This window comes from Ixodes scapularis, unplaced genomic scaffold (genome assembly GCF_016920785.2).
Source record: "Ixodes scapularis isolate PalLabHiFi unplaced genomic scaffold, ASM1692078v2 PGA_scaffold1__304_contigs__length_218370807, whole genome shotgun sequence".
Lineage (NCBI taxonomy): Eukaryota > Metazoa > Arthropoda > Arachnida > Ixodida > Ixodidae > Ixodes > Ixodes scapularis.
In genome coordinates, this window is record NW_024609846.1 from 72,950,167 (window position 1) to 72,957,371 (window position 7,205).

General features: G+C 46.3%; 1 pseudogene; it reads right to left on the reverse strand.

Annotated features, from left to right (window-relative positions):
• Positions 1-3,265: 3,265 nt before the first annotated feature.
• Positions 3,266-5,935, reverse strand: LOC115315546 (annotated as a pseudogene).
• Between the last annotated feature and the right edge of the window lie 1,270 nt (positions 5,936-7,205).

A 7,205-nucleotide genomic window follows, 5' to 3' on the forward strand; every position in this document is an offset into this window, starting at 1 on the left:
TTTTTATCCCCGATAAATGGCCTGTCTTATGTATATAAATTCCGTGGCTCCTCAACGTGTTGGGATTTCACAAGGAGCTCTTTTACTCGACTGATCAAAGGGGCCGTGTAGCACAACTCTTGTATGGTTGAGTCTGTGTACAGTTAGCGGTCGTAAATGCCGCTGACCTGGTGAAATTAAGCTGAAATTGCGGCGTGTAACTCTACCTCGGTCCCCACTAGAAGCTCAAGACAGTTTTATAATTTAGACTCTTAAGCGAGCTTCGGCAATTCGAGCACGTCTGTTCTTTCAAAGTTTAGTGCTCTCATTTCGTTAACTCACCAATTCGTGGTACACCTCAACTCAACTCCAATTTTTTTATTTGCTTTCCTATCACACCAATCCTCTGAGTGTCAAATTAAGATTCAAAATGGGATTTTCGTCGTAACTAGTGCTTATACGTTTTTATCTCGATTAATTTGTGCAAATTAGGGTGCAAAGTGCTTAGAAGCACGCCTGATTGCGAATGCCAAGGCTGTTCAAGGCAAGCGTTGATTCTCATTGACCCTCCAAACGCGTAGCTTCGATATTTCCTCTATTCATTTAAGAACTCTCATTGGACAAAATGTTGTCTCTGTTTGAAGCAAGTTTTGTATAAAAAGGAGCGAAATCTACTTCGATTCAGCAGTCTGCTTTTCAGATTTCTACCTGCACCATGGCTGGAGTAAGTGTCTCCCTGCAACTAATGATTCTGGACGTTAACATAATTTCACATGTTAGGATAGAAGCTTGGGTGAGTTGGTGACTCATTATAGGCTTTAGGTTTGTTGCACTCTTGCTGGCTGTCATTAATTGCTACCTTATGTAATCTTCACACAAGGAATATAACATATATTTTTTATCCGGTTTGCCTCTCGATAAGGTAAGACTTTCTGGGCGGGTCACCATGCATGTATACAGGGTGACTTCTGAATATATTTATTAATTGAACTTTATAAGCATGTATTTTTTTAATTGTTAAAGACAAATAAAAGGCCGAAAACACTAACGAATGCCAGTCGCGCTACAGAGCTAACTTAGAAGCCTTTCCGTGGAAGGTGATTGTAAGCTACTCGGCCAAGACATCTAAAGAAGTACACGATCTTCTCTCACACAGTTCCGTGCTTGCCTTCTCCTGGCCCTGGCCACCAGCGCCTTCGCTGGCTACACCCACGGAGGCTACGGCTATGGCCTTGGCTATGGCGGTCTGGGTTACGCCGGCCTCGGCTACGGCGGCCTCGGCTACGGCGGCCTTGGCTATGGCGGTTTCGGCTACTCCGGCCTTGGCTACGGCCTCGGCTACGGACGTGGTCTCGGTTATGGTCACGCTGTCGGTCTCGGCCACGGGATCGGCTACTCCGTCGCTGCCCCAGTCGCTAGCTACGCTGTTGCTGCTCCAGCCGTCGCCTCCTACGCCGTGGCTCCAGCTGTGGCCAAGGTTGCCACCACTTACGCCGCCCCCGCTGTGGCCAAGGTTGCTACCACTTACGCCGCCCCAGCTGTTGCCTCCTACGCTGTTGCTCCAATCGCAACTTACGCTGCTGCCCCGGCTGTTGCCAAGGTTGCCACCACCTACCACGCTGCTCCAGCTGTTGCCTCCTACGCAGTTGCCCCAGCCGTGACCAGGGTTGCCACCGCCTACCACGCTGCTCCAGCTATCGCCACCTACGCTGCTCCAGCTGTCGCCTCCTACGCTGTTGCCCCAGCTGTTTCCAAGGTTGCCACCACCTACCACGCTGCCCCAGCCGTCGCCAGCTACCAGACCTACCACGCTGCCCCAGCTGTCGCCACCGTCGCCCACGCCCCAGCTTACGGTTATGGAGTCAGCCACCTCGGCTACGGCGTCGGTCACTACGGCTTCGGTCACGGTCTTGGCAGCTACGGCCTGAACTACGGTTACGGCCTTGGTGGCTTCAACGACTACACCGCTCTCCTCCGCAGGAAGAAGTGTAAGTAATGTTTTTTTTTTTTTTATTTGGGGCTTCTTATCTACTGTTTGTTATTTATTTGCCAGTTACACAATCAAGACTTTATGGACGCTGGCTTTGAGAATTTAATTGTTTCATTCTACTTCTTCACACAGAAACTGCAACGAACCTTCTGGGTATATCCTGCAAGCTTCAGAGAGTCTTTTCTGGCCCTTTTTTTCTGTTGTCATCAAAAATATCTGGGAATATGTGCTTTCAATAAATTATTATGAATGTTGTATACATCAATATATATTTCTCGTGTTTGCTGGTGAGTTTTTTCTAACTATCCGCTCAAAACCGAAGTGAACTTTATGTACATTTCCGAGCGCCAGAAACCCGAACGACGGGGCGAAAGCAGAGGTGGGCAAGATACTTCGAAATTGTATCTTCGATACCGATACTCGATACCCTCGAAAATTGTATTTGAGATACCGATACAAGATACAGATGCAAAACTAATCTCCGATACAGATACTGAATACTGTATTTTAGGTACCTCGATACATCGCTAAAACCTCATCTGAAGTACTTTAAAATGGGTGTATCTTATTGCTTTAGATTAATTAACAAAGGTATTAGTTGAATTCTTGTGTTTGTTATATTGCGTCTTTTTTTCAAACGTTTACACAAACGTACAAACCTCCGTAAAAATATTGCAGCCAAGATAGCAGCGAGGTATAAAGATACACGCTCTTTCAAATCCACAGAATCTACCAAACCAAAACGTTCTATCTATAATTGAGTTTTAGTCTCCGCAAGTTTTTTTTCAGAAACACGGACTATGTGGTGTTAACGAGTTATAGTAGATCGTGTTTTCAGGGAAAGATATTTGTATTGGGAGCTCGCGCTGCCACATCGAAGCATGCTCTGAAGCGCGCGCATGGAGTGGTATCGATCCAATGAAAACGATATACTGAAACTCCCTACTGTAGCTGTCGGGGGCTGAAGCTCGAAAAACAAATACAGGCATTGAAAGAATCAGGAGAGCGTGTTGGTTAAACATTCATGAGGAGGATTTAGAACGCAAGTAAGAAGGGACACACAGAAATATGAGACAGACATGGCAGTCGGTGTCTGTCTCGTTTTCATATTAGTCCCTTGAGTTTACTTGCGTTCTGAATCCTCAAGAAATGACAGACACTTTTAGATAGACGTACAAGTAGGCAGCAATTTAGCACCATGTTTTGCGTCTTTTCGTTCTGGTCGCTTTATTGTAATATTGTCGCCCAAGAGCTTGCTGCCGTTTTTGCCGCCCTGGCGGTTGAAAAACCCTTCGGTCACGATGGCACCCGTGGGACCGCAGCCTTAAGCAGAAGCATTTGATCAAAACGCCGGTCTGAAAGTCCGCCACGATGCGGGCGTAAGATTAGCGACGCGAAGGAGAACAGCCGTTCTACAGGAGCCGAGGAGCACGTTGGAATGTTGTATCTAATGAAGGCGCTTCTCAGAGAAGGGTATGAGCGGAGCATATCGAGTTCAACTCGAGGATCTTGCAGGTAGCTCAGGAACTCAAGTTTGACTTGATCTTCTTGACAACTGGGGCTCGTGCCGCAGTGGGCTTCAAAAGAAAAGAATGCATCAGCCGATACGTGAGAGGCTGCAGAGGTTAATGGCGCGCACGCCAAAGGACGCGTGGTATGCTTGGTTGCATTTACAAAGTCAATTACAGCTTCTTCTGTGAGTTGCTGGCCATGCTCGCGGACATCTTGAGGTTCTCGTGACAACCACCGCAACTTAAAGTAAGGGTGAAGAACAGCAGCAACAGTCGCTTCATTTGCACTTGGTTTCATTCGCAGAAGCTCGTCAAATCTGCGAATGAACCCAGATGTAACCGCATCCAAAAGTGGTCTGCAGTAGGCGAAGTCCATACCAGCCTTCTCCTGAAGCTTTGATTTTACGGTAAAAAGCGTTGGCAGCAGCTCCCCGAAGAAGCAATCGGACTGCGCTTGGAGTCGCGTCAGAGCGGAGGCGATGGGCTGCAGGATCTCACAGTACTCGGCAATAAATGCTAAGTCTCTTTCTTGGAACGTCTGCAGATTTAGTCCATCGCAGACATCTCGCAGTTTATCCTTTTCATGCTGTCATACAACGAATTCCAGCGTGTTACGCATGGCGTCTTCAGAGAATGGCCTAGAATGTCCACAATAACTTCAGACGACTTGGGTCTTCGAACGCAGTTCCATAGAGCCGAACACTTTGACATGACCGATGTGTTAGCACGTTCAAAGGACGGTGTCGACAAGGCTGCCTTCGCATCTGAAGTTGCCACAAGACTCAGCGTGTGACGTGCGCATCGAAGATGACGAGGCAAGTTGATTTCAGCATCGTCCAGGTTGTCGGGTTCGACCATAATTTCAAAGGACAAGTCGGCGGCGACATCATCTGCCAGTTAAAAAAGGAACACATTTAGCCGAAATACTTAAAACAGCACTCAAGATTACATGTTTGGAAACATTTTACGGTGAATAACACATATTCATAGAAACTAAAAGAAAAACAGTTGTGCAATAATCAAAAACACTCTCGTTTGCATTAGCTCCAGTGGCTTCATCTCCAATTATTTGTATTGCGTATCAAAAGAAGAATTATATGTATCACAAAAATTAACCAAGTCAGCTGCACCAGACAAGAGGAAAATTAGAATCGGTGCATAACATGACGGATATTTTTCACACTTCTTGCATTTGTAATCGCACGTTACCCACTTGGGTTTAGGTTATTGAGACAGACGTAAATCAGTCCTTAAAAAATCTGAAAAAATGTTTGATAATAAGTACAGCATTACCCTTACCCTGGTCAGTAATCTCAGAACAAAAGCCGAACTCCCTAAAGGCTTTGGCGAAGTTGCTGGCGTTGTCTGTGACCGTGGCTACGACCTTCTCCCGCGAGATGTCGAAGGACTGCCTAATGTCTTCCAGCATTTCTGCTATCCTGTCGTACGTGTGGCTTCCAGGAAACCTCCTGCAGGCCAGTGCGAGCGACCTCCGAGAAAGGGTGTCAGCATCGATCTAAATAAATATACAAATATTATCATTCATTAGTTACTATTAATCATGATTTTCCACAACTTCTACTTTTAATACAGAATATGTTATAGGAATGGCCTCAGGCACTTCCGGCGACGCCATCTAGGTAACGAAGGTGCGGAACACGAAAATTGAAATATAAAAGACACCGGCAGCGCTCCGATACGAACCAGCGTCCCTCAGATTATGAATCCGATGTCTTAAACACTGAACTACTAGGGACTTTTTTACGAATCTCTGACCCTCATACTGTGAATCCGATGTCTTAACCACTGCACTACCGCTCTATGAGGAAACCATATGCTTCGATTCACCTTAGACGTGGGCGAAGCATAAAATCTACGTGACCTACGCGTTCCACTCCCGCTCGAGCGCTACTTTTGGCAGGGCTTTCTTCCGGAGACGCTGTTTCCAGCAAGCTGATGGAAGCTCCCCAAAATAATGCGTACACATTCTGTGTTACCACTGCCTTTGCCACGGTAGTGAAGGAAAGGGACACATTTTGTTTTATTCAAAACACAAAGCGCTTACCCAATGAACCGTGACACCCATGAAGCTACGATGGTGAGTGGACCAGATGTCAGCTGTGGCTGCAACATAGATTTTGACCAGACAACTTCTCTCGCGCGTCATCCAGAAACTTTTCCCATTCCTCATCAATTCGCCGACCTAGGGAGCGTCGCGACATCACACTAGTCCCTGGGCGCAAGCCTAAAATAGAAAAAGAGACAATGTACAATTATAATGCAGTCTGATTTCGCATAGAATTGAAAGCTCACCTGTCACAAGCTGTATGAAGCCTGGCTCTTCGACTGTCGATAATGAATGCAACCCATCCACAAAGAACTTGATGATCAGATTGTCTACTTTAGGCTGAGTCAGTTGACTCCCGGGAGAGCAAAAGAGTTTCGTTTGGCGCATTTTGTCAGCAGGGGCGTCGGCTCTCTCTTGACTGCTTGTTTTCTCCACCCTTCTTTGTACACATCGAACCTTCTTAGCTCTTGTGGATGCACGCGCTGAAACAAAATAAGTATCGATTAATTATATAGCCGCCACACAAGTAATATCACACAAAGCGTACTTCCGTAAGCTATGCAAATGCACCGTTTTGATACATAAGACAGCACTGAAAAATTAGATACATATAGATTCACTCTGTTCGACTCAATGCATTTCTTGGCATGTTACAAGCAAACAAAAAATCTAATTTATGTTGATTCTGCACCTACCTTTAAGTGAAGCTTGAAATTCGAGGTTGACGAGTAGGCGCCACAGATGGTCGCTTTACAAAACGAACAGGCAGCCTTTACTCTGTCGTCATGAAATCACGGCAAAATACTTCCCGTCCAAGATGGCACAGCGAGGAGTATTGTCGTTGTCTGCCATTGCTAGCCCGTCGACGCGGCGGAACAAATAACTTTCAACTCCAAGACTGGGACTGCGAAGTGCGCACCATACAGTCGGAAATATCAAGTGAAGTTCCGCGGAAAAGAAAACCAGGGACAGAGCTCAGCCTGGCCGCCTAGCGTTTTGCAGACGGCGCCCTCCTGTCTGGCTCCTGTAGTGCTCTGGGCGGCCGTGCAACCCGGGTTTGCTATAGACACACACAAAAAAGGACGATGCCCGTGCAGAGATTGCGAAACCGCTCGACTTTCTTTCGATCGTGTTTCTTTGTTTGTTGTTTTAGCCGCGGACACAAGATTTGTTTACTTGATGTTGTCTTTTCGGAGGCCTTCTATGCTCTAGCTTCCCCTGAACAAGAGTGAAAGAAAACGCAGCTTCGATTTAGATGCGCACTTTTACAAGTATCGGGTATTTTTACAATACACGATACTTTCAAAAAGTATCTTCGATACCGATACTTCGATACATGTTTTTCTGGCAAGCGATACCAGATACAAGATACTCAACTGTATCGAAAGATAGTATCGAAGATACATTTATCTTCGATACTGCCCAGCTCTGGGCGAAAGCCTCTCACCCTTGTCGCGTCACTCAATGGCCTTTAGTTAAAGCTCTCACACAGCCCGCGGTGCGCTTCGACAGCAGTGACGGTGCAAAGTGGCCGGCCGGTTTCAGTCTTGTGTTATATAAAATCCGCGCCACGTTACGTCCCTAGAACTGCCAAACTTTGATCAAGCTAGACATTTCTCTGGCATGCTGACTGCTCACCTGAAGGATTAATTGAAAT